Consider the following 20,049-nt stretch of genomic DNA (forward strand, 5'->3'; position numbering starts at 1 on the left):
TAACACAGGGTGTTAATCACTGTCCTGAAATAGGAAAGAGTTATAAGATGGGGAAGCTAAGAGAGATACTGCCACAGTTGAGATCAGAAGAGGGACTCAAGCTTCAGCCCACTACCCTATAAATGAGGAGGACCGGCTGGGGCAAGGCATTCTCTGTGAGAAGTTCATACTTCTGGAATGCACTTCCCTGCGTTGGTCCATCGGAGCCCAGATTGGTTAATCTTCCAGTCACAATGCAAAGTCCATCTTTTCTTTCTGTTTTCTCAGGCTGTTGAAGAGGGAGCACGGTGGAGACTAGGTGGTTGTATCCATGGGCAGCCCTTCTGGGGATAGGAACCCAGAGCATAGGATGAGCACCTCCAGCTATGGTTAATATAAATTTGAATAAATAAAATAAAAGCGGCTGGCATTTTTGGAAAAAAAAAACCCATAAAATATTTATTTCTGACTACAGACTGGCCACTTCCCCACAGGAGTAAAGCACAAATGATGTATACACACCCATTAGCAAAACAGAACATTGTAGCAAGACACATGACTGAAATTGCTGAGGGCAAGAACCAAACGTCAGAGAGCAAAGCTTTGCTTCAAAACTTTACACTCTGCACTATCAGGGTGACTGATCAAAAACTCAATGAAAACACTGTCCTGGAAATATGGGAGAGCACATCTAGATGAGAATTGAGAACCAGATGAGAAAGCAAAGCTAGAATAAAGTGTAAAGAACAGAAATGACTTCAACTGAAAAGGTTAAAAATAATTATTTATCTGAAAAATATATGGTAGAGGGGTTGGGGTTTGTTTTGTATTTTTCAGATTTCCCCTTGTCTGTTAATGTTTATGCTCTCTCTGTAATCTTAAACCTTGTAACTAGTGGGACTCAGCAAATGCACAAGGGAAGCCTGCTTAAATCAATTGTTTCTGTGTGTTCTGTGTTATTACACCACAATGTATGTCAATGCATCGGGATTTAGTAGTGCAGATTCCAGTGCCATAATGACTGAAACCCAACAAAAATCAGAGAATTGTGCCAACCAGAGCTTTTAGCTTCATTGTGGAGAGCTTTTCCTGAAGGTTCATAAGCTTCATGCGAATGTGGATAATACAAAGCGTGTACAGTGTTGATCCCAGGAGGGCTATTCCTCACCTCTTACTGACATGACCAACATTTTTAACTAGTGGAATTCTAACTGGAAATTAGCTGCTTGCGTTAAGGAAAATAACTAAAATATCTGAACTCCAGTGTGTTCCATTAAACTTTTAGTAGTTAGTATGCAGTTGCTAATATTGATTTTGTTTTTAGCAGAATGAAGCCTGTGTTGTGAGTATTGGAAATATCCATAGCTTCTCTTCTGGCTTTATTTCTTGCAGTAGGTTTGAAAGCACAATGGTGCATTGAGTCTAAAATAGCCTGTTCTCCTGCCTGACTCTGCTGGGACTTGAACCTTGGATGCTGACACACAGGGCTCATCACTAAATCTGCAATGCTTCTTGATGAATCCTTAAGCCCCCTGCATATCCTCCTCCAACCTATGCCCTGAATACAACCCACAGTTAGATGTGACAGAGGGAAAAGGCTTGCTGCTTCTGTGTCACTACCTGCAGTCATATGTAGCTGAAGGCTCTGGCTTACATTCGAGGCGACCACAGTGTGCCATCAACTTCTGTGCAGTGACCTGTCATAGAATTTCACATGGCCTGAATAACTGACAGAACAGTTCACCTTTCAGGGAAATGTAATGTTTTCTGATAAGAAGCTTATGTTAGTTTTCTTAGCAAATAGCCTGAAAGCATTTCTGACTATGGCATTTCTAGATGTGATAAGTTGAAGGAAACATCCTTGACCATGACTTAACAAAACAGGCCATTTGTTTAATGGGGTAGCTGTTTTGAGAAATGTAAATAAATGGCAACTTCAGGATGATACAAAATAAACAATCACAGAGGCAGCCCAGAGCTACATTGTCACAGAAAACACAAGGCACTATTGATGGAGCTGTAAACAGCGGACTGTGTTTATTATTGCAGCTAGAATTAAATCAGAAAGCCAGAAAACTGAAATTTGGAGCAGCATTAGTCCTAATTTCAGATGCTTTTTAGGCAGGTAACAGTATATACTGTATGTTTTGTAATTAAGTATATTTTGCATTAAATTACACATAAACCTTAAAGTTTAAAAAGCCAAATTCTACGGTTTGTTTCACTATGGCACCTCACTGAATCAGTGAAGTTGCAGAAGATAAACTGAGAGCATAATTTGGACCATAAAATGTGTGATTTTTTGGGGGAAGGGGGAGCTTACATGCAGATGTCAAAAATTTGTAAATGTATATTTTAACTCAAGTACTCCTTTGCAGAGATGGGCTGGAATCAAATCCCTAGAGCCAAAGCACCTTTTGTGGGTATTCACAGCTTGCAGCTGACCTCTCTTTATAATGGGCTGAACCAGACCCCTAACTCTAAACTTGCAGGGTGTTCAAAATCCCACTCTGATTCCTAATTGGACCAATGGAGCCTGTCTCTGTTCTGGTGGTTATTCTGGACTTACTTCTGATAGTCATGCTAAGTACTACCTTATTCCTTGAGGGAATTCACTGAAACCTATGGAACAGCCTGAGGAATGAGGTACTATTCAGTGTGAAACTAGCCCTTTATTATTAATTTATTATAAGCTCTGCAAACCTTACCTACATTGTATATGTTCATCCCAGGGAAACATGTGTGGCACATCTAAATTTAGTTTTAGAAACCGCACTGCATACCCTTCAAACTGAAAATGCTTTCTCCCACACTGTTTTACTGGTATTCCTAAACTATTACACTGCATTTAAAAATGAATTGTGTGCAATGACATTAGAGAAGGGGTTAGGCTTTCTGAGCTGCCACCAGTGACATATGACTGTAGTGACAGACAGTCAGCAGTATTCAAACTGAATTAATCTGAAAAAGCAGCAGACTTCAATGTGAAGTTTAGGGGAAGCTGAAGAGCTACATATTTACAAAAGGGATGTCACTGAACCATCTTTCTACCCAGGGATAGCCTATGGCTACTTAATACTTTAAAACCCGTAGTAGAAGGATTAAATACACCTGAAGTCGGGTCTTTGAGGCCATTTCCCTCTAGTGCTTTCTTTTCCTTACTTGAGTTGGACCTCACCAGATTCTTTTTGAAAGGCTATGACCAGGGTTGATATTCTGATACCTTTTATTAGACTTGCACAGAAGTAAAAGAAGTCTCACAGAGAACAGACTCCTTTTTCTGATGTCTTTGAAAAGTTAACGCACCTGAGACTGCATAAGAAACAGACATCACAGTGGAGGAGGAGGAGGGGTATGGTAATAAAGGTGATAGTGATACCTTAATTTAACAAATATGCAGTGCTAATTATGTAAACATGTGAGAACTCAAAAATCTTTTCATCATGTGTGTCACAAAACTGAAATATTTTACAGTCTAATTCAAGATCATACAGTAATAATGTTATTTTGCATTGGCTAGTTGACAAGCATAGGCCAGGGCTGTCTATCAGACAAAACTGTTGTGCCAGATTGTATCTTGGCAATAAGCACAAAAGAAGAGCCAGTCAAATTCTGTTTACATATTAATATTCGAATCAGATGTAGTTCTGTACTACAGACATTGCCTTAACTGGACGGCTATAAAGAGAGGGGGAGGGGAAAGATGCTTGTGCTTGGGTGGGCCATAATTTAAACTAAGTGATTTTTACAGAGAACTTCTACTTCTATGAAGCTGCAGATCAGGTTTCTCAAGTGCACCCAAGAGATCAGGTTCTCATTCTGAAGGAGGATTTAAGCAATGATAACTTTTCTCTTTCTTCATTATTTAACACAGAAGACAACAAAAGGAGAATGTAGTTTTGAAGAATGACAGAATTCTACCATCCTGTTTCTTGCAAAATTTAAAACCATTTTGGGTACATCTATGTTATAACAACGTGGTCAGCTTGTGAGCAGCATAGGTATAATAACCATGGAGCGAAGAAAAGTTGGGTGTTTCTGGCACCATGCAGGGAACAAGATGATGCTTTCTTCTTTTAAGACATGCATCCAATAGTAGCTTTAATTTATTGCAACTTGTGCGGTCCCCCTCTGCCTCTCCTTCCCCCCCTCCCCGCCCCCACCAGAATTACTGTTATGGAACAGAAAGGGTAAAATTCTGGCCCCATTCAAGTGAATGGAAGTTTTGCCATTGAACTCAGTGGGTCAGGATTTCACTTGGGAAGTGCAACACCAGATAAGACTAGTCCATCCACTTCAATATCCTGTCTCTGATAGCAGCCAGTACCAGATGGATATAGGGACAGTATAAGAAACCCCTTAACGCACAAGGGGAAGTTTCTTCCCAAGTTCCATCAGTTAGTACTTTGATTATGCCCTGAAGCATGAGGGTTTACATCCCTTATAAATATCTTATCTTGTCCAAATTAACTGTTGATGTTCTCATTATCATTAAAAATGTCTAATTATTTTTTTCTGAACCATATTAAGCCCTTAGCCTGAATGATATATTGTGGCAATCTGTTCCACAGGTTAATTATGTATCGTGTAAAATGCATCATTGTAAAATGCATTTTCTTCTATCAGTTTTAAAAATGTTGCATTTCAGTGTCATTGTATTATGAGACATTGTATTATGCAATTGACCTGGTGTATTCCTGTCATTAACTCTCTCATGTCCCCTCTTATGTGTGTTCTCCAAACTAAACAGTCTGTCCGCCTTCCACTAATCATTTTTGTTATGCTCTTCTATGTTGGTTTTGGTTTTTTAGATGAGTTGAACATAGATTGGTGCAGCATTCCAATACAAATGCACTGTCAAGTTATTTAATGACATAATATTTTTAGTATTAATTTCTATCCCGCTCTTTCTACATTTTAACATTTTATTTTCTTCTTTGATCACTGCTGCCCACTGACCAGCTTTATCACTGAGCTTTCCACTACGTCACCTATTTCTTTTTCTTGAGTGGTTAGTTAATTTACAACCCAGCAATTCAAATAGCAACCCAGTAGTTCAAATAATTCCTCCAAATATGCATTACCTTGCATTTGTCAACAGTGGATTTCATCTCCCATCATGATGCACATCTGCCTAATTTTCTTAATCTTCTTTTGTCTTGATGACCCTCAATATTTTATGTCATCTGTAAATTTTGCCAGCTCCCCATTTTTTGCAGATCACTAATGAGTATATTAAATAACACTAGTCCTAATAAAGATCCTTGAAGCACTCAATTGCACTTGATAGCAATTAATTGATCTTTAACTATTCATGGTAAATAGGCCAAAGGGCCTGTGATGGGATGCTAGATGGGGTGGGATCTGAGTTACTACAGAGAATTCTTTCCTGGGTATCTGGCTGGTGAGTCTTGCCCACATGCTCAGGGTTCAGCTGATCACCATATTTGGGGTCAGGAAGGAATTTTCCTCCAAGGCAGATTGGCAGAGACCCTGGGGGTTTTTCACCTTCCTCTGTAGCATGGGGCACGGGTCACTTGCTGGAGGATTCTCTGCACCTTGAAGTCTTTAAACCATGATTTGAGGATTTCAATAGCTCAGACATAGGTGAGAGGTTTATTGCAGGAGTGGGTGGGTGAGATTCTGTAGCCTGCATTGTGCAGGAGGTCAGACTAGATGATCATAACGGTCTCTTCTGACCTTAATATCTATGACTCTATGAGTCACTCCTGACCAATGAACATGATACAGTTCTGTGGTGACTTAGAATCCTACTTTCAAAGTCTCCGACTCAAAGAATATTTCCAGCACACCTCTGAACAACATACTAACCCACAGAATCCTTCCTACCAACACTACAAAAAGAAGGCTTCTGCGTGGACTCCTCCTGAAGGTCGAAACAACAGACTGGAATTCTACATAGATTGCTTCCGTCGACATGCACGGGCTGAAATAGTGGAAAAGCAGCATCACTTTCCCCATAACCTCAGCCGTGCTGAACACAATGCCATCAACAGCCTCAGGAATAACTCTGACATCATAATAAAAAAGGCTGACAAAGGAGGTGCTGTCGTCATCATGAATAAGTTGGAATATGAACAAGAGGCTGCTAGGCAGATCTCTAACTCCACATTCTACAGGCCATTATCCTCTGATCCTACTGAGGATTACTAAAAGAAACTACACCATCTGCTCAAGAAACTCCCTGAAAAAACACCAGAACAGATCTGTGCAGACACATGCCTAGAACCCCGACCAGGGGTATTCTATTTGCTACCCAAGATCCATAAACCTGGAAATCCAGGATGCCCCATCATCTCAGGCATTGGCACCCTAACAGCAGGATTGTCTGGCTATGTGGACTCTCTCCTCAGGCCCTACGCTATCAGCACTCCCAGCTAGCTTCGAGACACCACTGACTTCCTGAGGAAACTACAGTCCATCCGTGATCTTCAAGAAAACCCCATCCTGGCCACTATGACTGTCGAAGCCCTCTACACCAACATTCCACACAAAGATGGACTGCAAGCCATCAGGAACAGTATCCTGGATAATGTCACGGCAAACCTAGTGGCTGACCTTTGTGACTTTGTCCTCAATCACAACTATTTCACATTTGGGGACAATATATACCTTCAAGTCAGCAGCACTGCTATGGGTACCTGCATGGCCCCACAGTATGCCAACATTTTTATGTCTGACTTAGAACAATGCTTCCTTAGCTCTCGTCCCCTAATGCCCCTACGCTACTTGCGCTACATTGATGACATCTTCATCATCTGGACCCATGGAAAAGAAGCCCTTGAGGATGGATAGACTGAAAGGAAAACAGTTTATATTTACAGTGATCCGATGATTCCTGCATACCCATAAATGATGATGCCTACAAGTTGAGTATCTGTCAAAGAAGCTAGTGTAGACACCTGGAATATTCAGTTATCAAGTATCATTTTTGCTTTAGCGCATTTGTGCTACATCAATGCCAGTTGTAAACTAATATTGAGTGACCATGTGAAGCATTTGAAATGGGTTATGTGACAAAGTTCCTCCTCTACCTTGGTGGGTCTTGCGCTTCTTGGCGGATTTGCTTGCCTTGGAGCTTCACAGAAGCCCTCAGTTTGGCCATTTTCATAAACCCACAGTCCACGTCAACTCCTTCTGTGTCTGACCAGGAGTTGGGAGATTTGGGGGGAACCCGGTCCCGCCCTCTACTCTGGGTTCCAGCCCAGGGCCCTGTGGAATGCAGCTGTCTAGAGTGCCTCCTGAAACAGCTGTGTGATAGCTACAACTCTCTGGGCTACTTCCCCATGGCCTCCTCCCAACACCTTCCTTATCCTCACCATAGGACCTTCCTCCTGGTATCTCATAATGCTTGTACTCTTCAGTCCTCCAACAGTATGCGGTCTCACTCTCAGCTCCTTACACGTGCACCGCAAACTGAAGTGAGCTCCTTTTTAAACCCAGCTGCCCTGATTAGCCTGTCTTAATTGATTCTAGCAGCTTCTTAATTGGCTGCAGGTGTTCTAATCAGCCTGTCTGTCTTAATTGTCTCCAGAAGATTCCTGATTATTCTGGAACCTTCCTTGTTACCTTACACAGGGAAAAGGGACCTAGTTAACCTGGGGCTAATATATCTGCCTTCGATTACTCTCCTGTTGCCATCCGGCCCAACTCTGTCACAGTTAGCTAAATCAATTTTAAAATATTTCATTAAACTAGTGCTATGTGTGTGTACAAAGGAGCTCTTGGGTTTGAAACACTAGTAGTCCCTGGAAGTAGAGGTTCAGATCTTGGCAGGACTGACTCAGCCTTCATCCTTCTATAGCAGAAAAATTGAGTTCTGTGCAATTTACTGTGTGCAAGTCTCTTAGATACGGGTTTAAGAGTGAGGTGCTGTTCAGCCAGAGTAGACAGAAATATATCCCTGGGTCCTTTTTGTGAGGGTCTACCATGATGTCCAGGGAAAAAAGTCTGCACCTTACTCTGTTGTTCAGTTTGCTGTGAGACATTTGGTTGCCACCTTCCACACCAGATGGTTGCATTCTAAAGGTGTTACATGCAGATAATTGTAAAGTACCTGGAGGTAAAATGTTCTGTATACAGTGATCATTATTGATTGTATTTGTTGTTAAATGGCAGCTGGAACACCAGAAGCAGTAGCCTGCCTACTTTTGTTCTTCTCAACAGTTGCAATTTTCCAATATCAATTATTATTATTATTATTATCATCTATGATATAATAGATAATAATATATTATTAATATCTACCTATGGTACTTTTATGGTCCCCAATACTGTAGTGTCTGTGTGCCTCACAATCTTCATTGTATTTATCCTCACAACACCCTATGAGGTAGGAAAGTGCAGTTATCCCCATTTTACAGACAGGGAACTGAGGCACAAAGTGACTAAGTGGCTTGCATAGAAAGCCTAGAGAGAAGCAGGGACTTGAATGCAGGTCTACTGAGTCCTAGGCTAGTGCCCAAATCAGTGGGACATCCTTACTGTCTTCTTCATTTATGCATGACCCTGAACATTTTAAAGCCATTTTAGTTCATTCATATAGTAGCTATGATGTGTCTTCCAGACACAATAACTTAGACTGCACAGTCCAATGGGAGGTGGGAGAATGGGATGAAAATGGGGGAGGTTGTTTTTAAGGCAATTCTCAATCCTAAACCCTCTTCTCTACATGGTTCCTATGCATTCTCCATTTCCTGTCTCTGCTCCTTTATGTCTATTTGAATGGTAGCTCACACCTTAAAGCTGTTATTTTCAAGTTTTAATAATATTTTGCAACTCGTTTCCTGTTTCTCAGACGACAACCTTGCCAAAAGCATTCTTTGGCAGGTACTAATTTGGGTGACGACCACTTGATCTACATTTTTGGTGGGTAATTACTGAGTCAGAAGTGAGTAACTTTTTGATATCCCCTGGCATTCAGAAAGGCGGCTATTTTTACTACCCACTCATTAACGAGTCACTGGTAGTGTAATGCAATGAATTCTGCACTGTTCTCAGAGATGAGAAAAACCTGACTTAACTCTGAAAGTTACTACTTTATGCTTATTTTGGTCATATTTACATAGTTAGCAGTATGTTCGCATTTTCAATATTAACCCTACTAAGGATTTATCATATTGAATATTTAAATTTGCATGAGACTGAAAGTTGGACAAATAATTGGTATTCAAAAAGACACACACAAGTTCACAAGCTGATCCAGAGTTCCTCTGAACTATGTGAACCAGATTCATCACTACTCTGGCAGCTTTGCATCATTCTAGTGATATAGAGCAGCCGTAAACCCGGCTGTGCTGGCCAGCTAATCTGTATTTATGGCACTGCCAGAGTGGCCAGAGCGTACCGGTGAATCTTGCCTTCTGAATTACTTGGGTTCTCAAAATTTTGGCTGGAAATATCATGAGAAAAGGGATCCTTCTGAGATTTTTGGCACTGCTTGCTGTTGTGAGTTATTTTGGCACTAGTTTGTGGTTCCAGGCAGAACCTGTCCAGAGGTGAGCAAAACTGAAAAATAATGTGGGAAGAAATGATCAGATTTCTTTTCAAACATCAGAAAAGTTCAGATTTTTGAGTTTTAGAAGAAGTGCCTGTGTGTGTGGTGGTGTGGTGGGGGGAGGGATATTTGCCATATTCTCAGCTTCCATATCTGGCTACTTTCCCCTCCTTCTTTCTTGGCACAGTGATCCCTAGTGGGTTTTCCAAAACCCTGGAAGCAAACAAGCTCCCAGAACAAATGCCCCTGGAAACTAGCCAGTGTCCCACGAGTGAACAGAATTGACATCTTTGAGAAAAACTGATCTCCATTTTTGAACGAAGAGTAAATTGGCATTGTGCCTGGTTTCTCCTGTTTGGATACAAAATATATAAAAGTTAGTTTGAATGTGACAATATACACATGCGTCTTTACTGTCTCTGCTCGGCATTTTTATCTTGGCATCATCATGAACTAAGCCCTACTCTTTAGCTGTGTTGCTTACAGCTTGTTCCTAGAATAATTCGAGCTACCCCATGCTTTTAGACTGTCATTCAGCATGTCTTTGAAAGATTTCTGGCCACCTGGCTGCATTTTCCTTGTCTCAGGTGGCTACAAAGTATCCTTTTTGGTAGTTTCTCATCACAAATGGCCAGTGCCTCTCAACTGTAACTTTAGTATCATTGCTTTGATGCTAGAGTTGATGCCAATCAATTTAATGTCCATTGTATGGCATTGCCAGTTTATCTTGGGAGTGATAAATAGGCAGCATTGATAAAATGCATTTAGTGCCTGAATGCGACTTACATATGTAGTCTGTGGTTCACAGCCTCAAAACAGAGAGGACAAAAACTGCAGCACAGTAAACTGATCCCCAAGAATTAGGGTGCTAATGAATTGTATGTCTTAAAAAAAAATTAAGTCCCAGCATACCGGAATTTCCTCAATACCAAATGGTAAAGTTGTCAAATCACCCATGGAAGATAACCTGATAGGCACTGGCCTCCAAGGCTGTGTTGCAGAAATCTGAAGAAATACCTTTAAAAAAAAAAAGAAAAACACATGCTTTAAAGAATGAAAATTCCATTGCTGACACATCTTCACTTTCTTATTGTACTAGCAAAATGCTTTCCATGCATACGAAATCAATGGGGAACTATTGATTTCTGGCTATGAATTTGCTTTCAAGGCTTAGGCTGACTGTCTAGATACAGTGAGTCTGAAAAATATCTGTTCAACTGTTTATATCTATCTAACTGGCATTTTAAAAAATATTACCCTGTATTAATCTAGTGAATAGTGTTATAAGTGCCAGAGTTAATGTTTATTACACTTATTAAATGGATTCTTATATCTCATATAAAATAAATGGCAGAGTTAGAACATTAATACTTTAATTCTTCAAATTCGTGTCAGTCACTTTATCTGCTATACATCATATGAATACTTCTACTATATCTGAGCAAAAATACACAGAGATCTATAGTGTTGGCAATGTGATTATCTCTTTAATTATGTATAGATTCTTTGTTTTCTGATCAAAACAAAATAGGATGATGGGTGAAAAAAGGGTGATCCATGCGACACTGAGTGAAGCATCCTTCCTAGATCCTACAGCTTGATGGAACTGTGCAAGGATAACTACCCTCCCAGACCTGCCAGTGCTGAATCTGGGGCTTTTACACATTCTGTATACTGGAAACTGATAGACCCATTAACGGCTTGTCAAAGAAATTAGAATAGTGTCCAGCAGGATCACCATTGACCATGATGCAAATGATCGTTGGTGATAACTCTGGAATTGTGAATGTTATTCGTGTTAAAGAAATACAATTATTTTCAAGTTACTATGTGCAGTATACAAATAAATGCCTTAAATATAATTAAACTACTTGTACTCAAAAATACAATAAATATTACATTTCCCCCCTCCCGATCCCTTGGAAGAAGATCAATGTCCAGGTTTCTAACATCCTAAAGTTGAACAGTATTCAAACCCTTTTTTTGTGATTCAGCATATATTCTGTTTAAATTTAGATTCATAGACTTTGGGGAGTATTCAGATCTGGGCTTTGGTTCTGCCCTTTTTAGAGACAAGAGCTATTGCATGTTACAGATCTAGATGTGGATTTTGAACCTAAAATTTCAGGTTAGAGTCAAAATTTTGATATTGCCCGTCATAAAAATAGGTGCCAGTTGCAAAACTCAGATCCAGCCCTAGCTTTGGATTCGGAATGCTATCAATGATTAGTGGGGTTACCATCTGGAGTTTTAGTCCAGGACCATCTCTAACTGATACAGTGAAGCTATGAATAAACTGATACTAAGGGATTCATTAGTGTGAACAGTTGTTCCTAGCAAAATTGCAGGTCTGACCTATATGAGATTGAGCAAACGTGATAAATTTGTAAGGCACTGATCTGAGGGAGAGAACTTAAAAAGTTTAGAAGGAAAAATAATGTGAAGACAAAAAGGATATAGAGCAACCCCAATGGTTTGAGTATATAATCCTTTCTCTCCCTCCTCCCCCAACCTCAGCACCACATTTTCACTTGCCTTAGCCTATCTTGATTCAGAAAAGGGATGGGAATGTTGAAATACAATGAAAAATGCTCTTCTTCGGGTATTTGATCCTCTCAAAACTAGGAGGTACCAGACATCCAACTCGTGAATGTTTATCTGAAATAGACAAAACCTCCAAACTTTCTGAGCTTCACCCATTGCTAATCATGAGTGCAACTTCCATTAATACTCATGAGAGATGTGACTATGTTGTAAGAGATCAGGTTCTTAAAATCCAGGAAAATATCTACAATACATATTTTTGATTGACAAATTATGATTGTACTCTTGCTTGTGTAATAAAGCTGTTAAATGGACACTAATTACAAACTATATTTTTACATAGTTTCCCACAAAAATACTACCATTGTCTTGCTATGACATACATTCTAGGTTGTGTGTTAGCATCTGCACATTTGCCTTATCATTGCTAGGACAACTGTACTTTACTAGAAAACCTGTGGCACCACTTGCACCGTTCTGTGAAAAAATCTACCATTTCATTTTGGCATTTTGTCTTTCCCTTACACTGTGCAGATATACAGTCTATGCACCTCTCTTCAGGAAAGCACTTTAGCATTCACTTAATTCCATTGAAATCAGTGGGACGCAGGCATGTGCTTAAGTGCTTCCCTGAATCAGAGTCTTGGTGCATACTAAATTCATCACCATTGATTGTTACCTATTTCAGAACTCCTCGTTGGAAGACTTTACCACAGTAGCTTTTATAAACTTTGTTCTTGTTACCCTCTACAGCTGGCACAGAGTTGTAACTGCACTCAGAGCGATTAAGCAGCAGTGGATGTTTTCTTGTCCCTTTTGGATAAAATCCATTACAGACTTACGTGATGGAACTGTAGCACTCCTGTTGGCGCTCCTGCTTCCTTTAATTGTTTGTTTGTTTGTGTTTTGTTTTCTGTCTTTTTGTTAAATAAGTTGTTTCAGACACTGTATTTGCTCAGAAGGACAGAAATGACACCATGCTATAGGAGATATTTCATGTTTAAACAAGTTACAGGAAGATTATTTGAAGGGTAACAGCCAGGTTATGTAACCCATAAAAGTATGAATGATTTACAAATATTTAACAAGGAAAAAACTAATTATGCCGCTCCTGTCACAGTGAGGGCAGGCTTAGAAATGGTACAATCAATATGAGAATGTTAGCTGTAATGCAGTCTGTCAGCTTTTTAACCAACCAAAAAACTTCAACAAGTCTATAAACAGAATTAACCCTCTCTCTGCTGGATTCTGCTTGTGCTGCAATGTTTTCTCATTTCATAGTCCATATTAGCAGTCGTCTGTCATGCAATCTTTTCAAGAAGCATTTGCACTGAAGCTGAGAGAGTTTGTCTCTGCGCATTGAGGCTAAGAGAATTTGTATTGAGGACCATGAGAATTTAGTTTATAGGGACCAAATTGTGCCTCAGGCCCTGATCAAGCCAAAGCACTTAAACATGCACTTAACTTAAGAACATACTTAAAGGTAAGCACGTGCTTCCATGCTTTGCTGGATCGTAGCTTCAGTTGCACCTCTGAAACCTCACTGACTTCTGATGTAACTAGATGCTGAATTTGTCCCAAAGAGTCTATCTCTTTAGCCTAACTAAAAGAAGGTTGAGGGGAGATATGATTGCTCTCTATAAATATATCAGAGGGATAAATACCGGAGAGGGAGAGGAATTATTTAAGCTCAGTACCAATGTGGACACAAGAACAAATGGATATAAACTGGTCATTGGGAAGTTTAGACTTGAAATTAGATGAAGGTTTCTAACCATCAAAGGAGTGAAGTTTTGGAATAGCCTTCCAAAGGAAGCAGTGAGGGCAAAAGACCTATCTGGCTTTAAGATTAAACTCGGTAAGTTTATGGAGGAGATGGTATGATGGGATAACATGATTTTGGTAATTAAGTGATCTTTAACTATTCATGGTAAATAGGCCTAATGGCCTGTGATTGGATGTTAGATGGGGTAGGATCTGAGTTACTACAGAAAATTCTTTCCTGGGTATCTGGCTGGTGAAACTTGCCCACATGCTCAGGGTTTAGCTGATCGCCATATTTGGGGTCGGGAAGGAATTTTCCTCCAGGGCAGATTGGAAGAGGCCCTGGAGGTTTTTCGCCTTCCTCTGTAGCATGGGGCATGGGTCACTTGCTGGAGGATTCTCTGCTCCTTGAAGTCTTTAAACCATGATTTGAGGACTTCAATAGCTCAGACATAGGTAGAAGGTTTTTCGCAGGAGTGGGTGGGTGAGATTCTGTGGCCTGCATTGTGCAGGAGGTCAGACTAGATGATCATAATGGTCCCTTCCGACCTTAGTACCTATGAATCTATGACTCTAGGACATTGCCACCAGATGTAATGAAGACAGAAGCTTGAACCCTTTCCACCCAAATTAAACAACTGAATCCTGAATGTGCCACATAGTGCAGGAAATTGTTTTCTTATGTGGCTCTTATGTTTTAAAAGAAGCAACATTACCATGTATTTTACACGCGTTATTAAATAACTGTATAAATTTAATGATTCAGATGTTTTGCATTATAACCTGGCATCTCAGGAGGCATGAAAATAGCACATTAGGAAAATGTCATTGCATACTTTATAGGCAGAGCTGTTAACAAATGGAAATCCTTTCATACCTAAATAAGAGTTCCATCTTTACTCCCTCCGCCTATCGCAACCTTCCACTGGACTTCTGATATGCATAAACTGTGACTAACACATAATAGTAACAAGGCTTTTGGAGCTGCAAGAAATCTTTACTTATTAAAAAAGTAGCCTATGCTTTACAATTATTAACCATGCATGAAAATGTTTCTCCTTCTAATGACAATATCCCAAATCTGCTGTTTGCCTCAGAGAACAGCGGAGAGGACAGGCCACCGTGATTGGCTCGTTTGAAAATGGAGACCTGCAAATTTAAAAAAAAATTAAGCATAGATCCTAATTATATCTGCCCACAAAGTGCTGGGTGTGTATAATTCTGTTTAATTTGTTGCTTTGTTACATTAGTTGTGGTTGTTTACAGCATTATAAGTTGTAGTAACTTTATTTTATTGCTACTGTCACAACAAAGCAAAGCTGCTATTATGTTATAACAAACTAAAGCCACATTTCTAAACCATCACATCTAACCAAACTACAGTGCTATAACACTCAATTTACAGTTTATTCCAATCGCATGGATGCAGGAAACATAAAATATATAAAAAGTTGGATTTCATTGGTTTGTTCCTGCAAAAGACTTTTCAGGTTTGCTGTTTGTCACAAAGAAAGCCAAGGAAAAATGCTCTCCACAGATACTCTTTTTTACATGATAAGTACACAACTATGCAATATGCACAGTACTTTCAGGCCAGTTCACTGAATTAAGCAGGACTTCCTAGTGACAGGAACACAGGCCCACAGGTCTATTTCAAAAGTTTACGACTAGTACCTTTCTATTAGAGATGGGCCTGAATCAGTACCCTAGAATCAATCAGCTTTCCACATTGGAGGAGAGTGGAAGGGAACTAGTAAGCCAAGCCTGAATCCAAATGGGTGCCTGGCCCCATTTCTGTAGTGGACAAAACCAAATTTGAAGCTCAAGAATTTTGCAGTTATAGCCTATTTCTGATTTCATATACTGTTGAGTCCCAGTACTGCAAATCAGAACATTGAGGCAAGATACTTAAATATCCAAGTAACTTTAATCACATAAGTAGCCCTATTAAAGTTAAGTGTATGCTTAAGTACCTTCCTGCAGTGGGGCATAAGATACTAAGGAATGGGATGGGTGCTTTGGAAAGGCACACAATAGATACATAATGCTGCTGAGCACATCTTGGGAGGTTCCCTCAAATTCCACTGAATATACCCATTTCTAATCATTTTAATGCATAGATGTCACTTTGAATTCAATGGGATTTGATGGATCTCAACAAATTTCAGGGTTGAGCCAGTAATAATGAATCTTAGTGTTGGGTACTCCCCTGCCTACGTTCCATTCTATTGTGCATTCAATTCTGAAGCACTTAGAGGAGAGGAAAGTGATCAGGAACAGGCAGCATGGATTCACCAAGGGCAAGTCATGCCTGACTAATCTAATTGCCTTCTATGACGAGATAACTGGCTCTGTGGATGAGGAGAAAGCAGTGGACGTGTTGTTCCTTGACTTTAGCAAAGCTTTTGATACGGTCTCCCACAGTATTCTTGCCAGCAAGTTAAAGAAGTATGGGCTGGATGAATGGACTATAAGGTAGATAGAAAGTTGGCTAGATTGTCGGGCTCAATGGGTAGTGATCAATGGCTCCATGTCTAGTTGGCAGCTGTTATCAAGTGGAGTGCCCCAAGGGTCGGTCCTCGGGCCGTTTTTTTTCAATATCTTCATAAATGATCTGGAGGATGGTGTGGATTGCACCCTCAGCAAGTTTGCAGATGACACTAAACTGGGAGGAGAGGTAGATACGCTGGAGGGTAGGGATAGGATACAGAGGGCCCTAGACAAATTAGAGGATTGGGCCAAAAGAAATCTGATGAGGTTCAAGAAGGACAAGTGCAGAGTCCTGCACTTAGGATAGAAGAATCCCATACACCGCTACAGACTAGGGACCGAATGGCTCGGCAGTAGTTCTGCAGAAAAGGACCTAGGGGTTACAGTGGATGAGAAGCTGGATATGAGTCAACAGCGTGCCTTGTTGCCAAGAAGGCCAATGGCATTTTGGGATGTATATGTAGGGGCATTGCCAGCAGATTGAGGGATGTGATCGTTCCCCTCTATTTGACATTGGTGAGGCCTCATCTGGAGTAGTGTGTCCAGTTTTGGACCCCACACTACAAGAAGGATGTGGAAAAATTGGAAAGAGTCCAGCGGAGGGCAACAAAAATGATTAGGGGACTGGAACACATGACTTATGAGGAGAGGCTGAGGGAACTGGTCTTGTTTAGTCTGCGGAAGAGAAGAATGAGGGGGGATTTGATAGCTGCTTTCAACTACCTGAAAGGGGGTTCCAAAGAGGATGGCTCTAGACTGTTCTCAGTGGTAGCTGATGACAGAACAAGGAGTAATGGTCTCAAGTTGCAGTGGGGGAGGTTTAGGTTGGATATTAGGAAAAACTTTTTCACTAGGAGGGTGATGAAACACTGGAATGCGTTACCTAGGGAGGTGGTGGAATCTCCTTCCTTAGAAGTTTTTAAGGTCAGGCTTGACAAAGCCCTGGCTGGGATGATTTAGTTAGGGATTGGTCCTGCTTTGAGCAGGGTGTTGGACTAGATGACCTCCTGAGGTCCCTTCCAACCCTGATATTCTATGATTCTATGATTCTATGCGTTACTCTTTCTCCATGTGGAATCTGAGATGTACCCTATACTGCAGGTTCTGTCATGCATTAGAGCACAGACATTTGAAAGGGAGATGTTGGACCTTTCAAAGGGAGACATAGGATGTTTTAGTCTGGTAAATTGGTTAAGGCTCTGTAAAGGTTGTCAACTAGGTCTGAACAAAGAATTTGCAACGAATAATTTATTCTGGGGGCTTTTTTCCCATTTTTTTCTGTTTGCAAATTTAGCTTCTGAGTTACTGCCTGCACCTGTGAGGGACACCTGTGTAACTTGCTTTGCAGTTATCTCATTTGAGGCAGTCTTAGCCAATCATTTTGAGAAGATCTTCCATGGCATGACAGGTTGTCACCAAAAAAAAAAAAATCATTATGAAATCAGCTTTTCCTTAGGCTCCAGACTGGATATACTGTGCAGTTTATTGAATCAGGTCCTGTGACTTTCATAGATGTCATCGGCAGCATCTTCTGCAGACTCTTAGGTTTGCTGTGAATAACTCTTAAAAGTAGTGAGCACCACAGCATTTCCTGGAAAACGGCAAGAAGCAGAAAGAATGTGACAAATTCAGTGGCTGAGCCATCAGGATACAGAGAACAAGTATCGAGCTGTGCCATATGTCAGTTGTGCTTGGCTTGGAGGGTCTCCTCCTGTAAAAGCATCTTGCTCCACTAGGAAGTGAAGCCAGAGCGATAGCCCACAAAATTAAACTGCTTTTTCTTCAAAATCATTGGATGCTTTTGTTCAATGAAACAGCAGGCAAAATGTAAGTTGAGTCCCAATGCAAACCTTCTCAGTTTAGGCACCCCATCTTTCCCCCGCAAACAGAGTTACCTATCACCAGCAAGGTGGCACTTACCATCCAGCAAAGAGATGTGAAGTGAGCGCTTGGGTGGAGGCTGAGCACTATGAGACTCTAGCAGAAAATATTACTGCTCCCTCTGCTGAGGGTGTCCACTCCCTTATCCTCAGGAGAAGTTCACGCATGCTGGACTCAGCTCTGGGCCAGGATGGCCTTGTTCCAACAGTGGCCAGAAAAAAAATCTTTTTTTTCTTTTTTAAATCTATGGCTAAACAGATTGTTCTCACTCTTTTTGGATAGAGATCTGACCACTGTGACTGGTTCTTTCTTACTTCCAGGCTGTATTCTAGTAGTGTACTTTGTACCTAAGGCTGACTATGGAAGACACATAGAGGTTGCAATCTCCTGAGCAGAGCAGGTACACAAAGCATATGACACTTGTGTTCCACACATTGTGCTGGCTCTTCATTCAATGAAGCCCTTCATAGGCTTCAGTCAGATTCCTTTGATGCCTTTGCTCCACCATCCCAAGAATGCTGTGAGCTACAGAGATGGTGCAGCTGACAGTGCCCAGGACAAAACTTGCAGGAGCTGGAAACTAGGCACTTTTGATGAACAGCTGCGAGCCATGGAGCTCTCTTCCACAGGGGATTAGAATCAATACTCATGTCTCCCCTTTTTGAGCGGAGGACAAGGTGCACCAGTTTGCCCAGTCCTTTTCTCACTATAGGCAGTGGCATGATGGCTGGGGAATTTTCTTTCTCCTTTCTCCTTTCTTCTTTCCTCCTAACTATTCGCCTTTGAAGAAGGCCGAGATATGAAAAAATACAAAGAGGAAAGTGGAGAGAAAGATAGTCAGAATAACAATGAGGCTTAATTCTTGTTCTCTGCTCCTGGATTTTTGATCCTGTTATTAATAGGTGGTGATTTGTAATGGAACTTGTTTGGGCAGTCTACTCCATTATGTTAGATGACACTATTTTGATGGCTAGGTTTGTTAGTGGGTGTTTCTCAGTACTGTGAAAACACCTATAGCTATGGAGAGGCATTATTTATAAATAAAAAATAAAAAAGTAAACAGAAGCCACAGTGATTGGTGCACCAGATATGTACAGACAAATAGAGTAAAGGGGAAGAGAAGCAAAGTGAGTACACTGGGATGTGGGGGCAAGACGACAGATCATGAAGGAAAGCAAGGGATGGGGACAATGGAGGGAAAAGGGAAATAGAAGGAACAAGGAATAATTATAGAGATATAGATTATAGTTGTAGTGATACTAAAAGGAAAAGGAAACCAGAGAAGGGTTATATTTTTTCAAATAAACAAACGGAGAGAGGAAGAAGAGATATGAATACAAATGAAAGGGAAAATAAAAAATAGAGAGGAAAGAAAGCAAATGAAATTAAATTGTATGATAAATAAGCAAGAAAAGACAAACTTTTTATTGTATTTCACCATCAAGCTTCTGCAAGTGTGGAAACAGCGGGAAGGGGATGGCAGAATGATGTTGCTGAGGGAATGTGAGTGTGGCTAGTTTGTAATGATTGGCATTATTTGGTTTTTTAAGTCTTTTCTTGTATTTGATGGACTGTTCCATTAGCTACCAGTAGGGGGCTGGGTGTCTGGAAATAATGAAAATAATCTCAAAATGAGATTTCTCAGTTCAACAAGGTCAGATAGATTTCTCCAAAAGTAAAAGAGGGCGCCTATCTAAGACCTTAGGCACCCCTGCTATAAATTACACAACCCCCCCCCCAAACAAATAAAATGAAACAGCCATCAGAATACAAAAGTCACCTCCTCTCCTACAAATCTAACCCCCTTTAAAATCCACCACAACAACCCACACAAAGAGCTTTGCCTTTGAGTGTGCACTGCATACAGAGAAGGG

General features: G+C 40.5%; 1 long non-coding RNA gene across 1 annotated transcript in view; it reads left to right on the plus strand.

The window, feature by feature from the left end:
• Positions 1–381: 381 nt before the first annotated feature.
• Positions 382–20,049, plus strand: part of LOC141985415 (uncharacterized) — a 46,260-nt gene continuing 26,592 nt past the window's right edge. Inside the window, exon 1 of the long non-coding RNA XR_012638933.1 lies at positions 382–749. This is a non-coding gene — a long non-coding RNA (uncharacterized LOC141985415). The remainder of the gene's footprint in view (positions 750–20,049) is intronic.

The sequence above is a fragment of the Natator depressus genome, chromosome 3 (assembly GCF_965152275.1).
Source record: "Natator depressus isolate rNatDep1 chromosome 3, rNatDep2.hap1, whole genome shotgun sequence".
Lineage (NCBI taxonomy): Eukaryota > Metazoa > Chordata > Testudines > Cheloniidae > Natator > Natator depressus.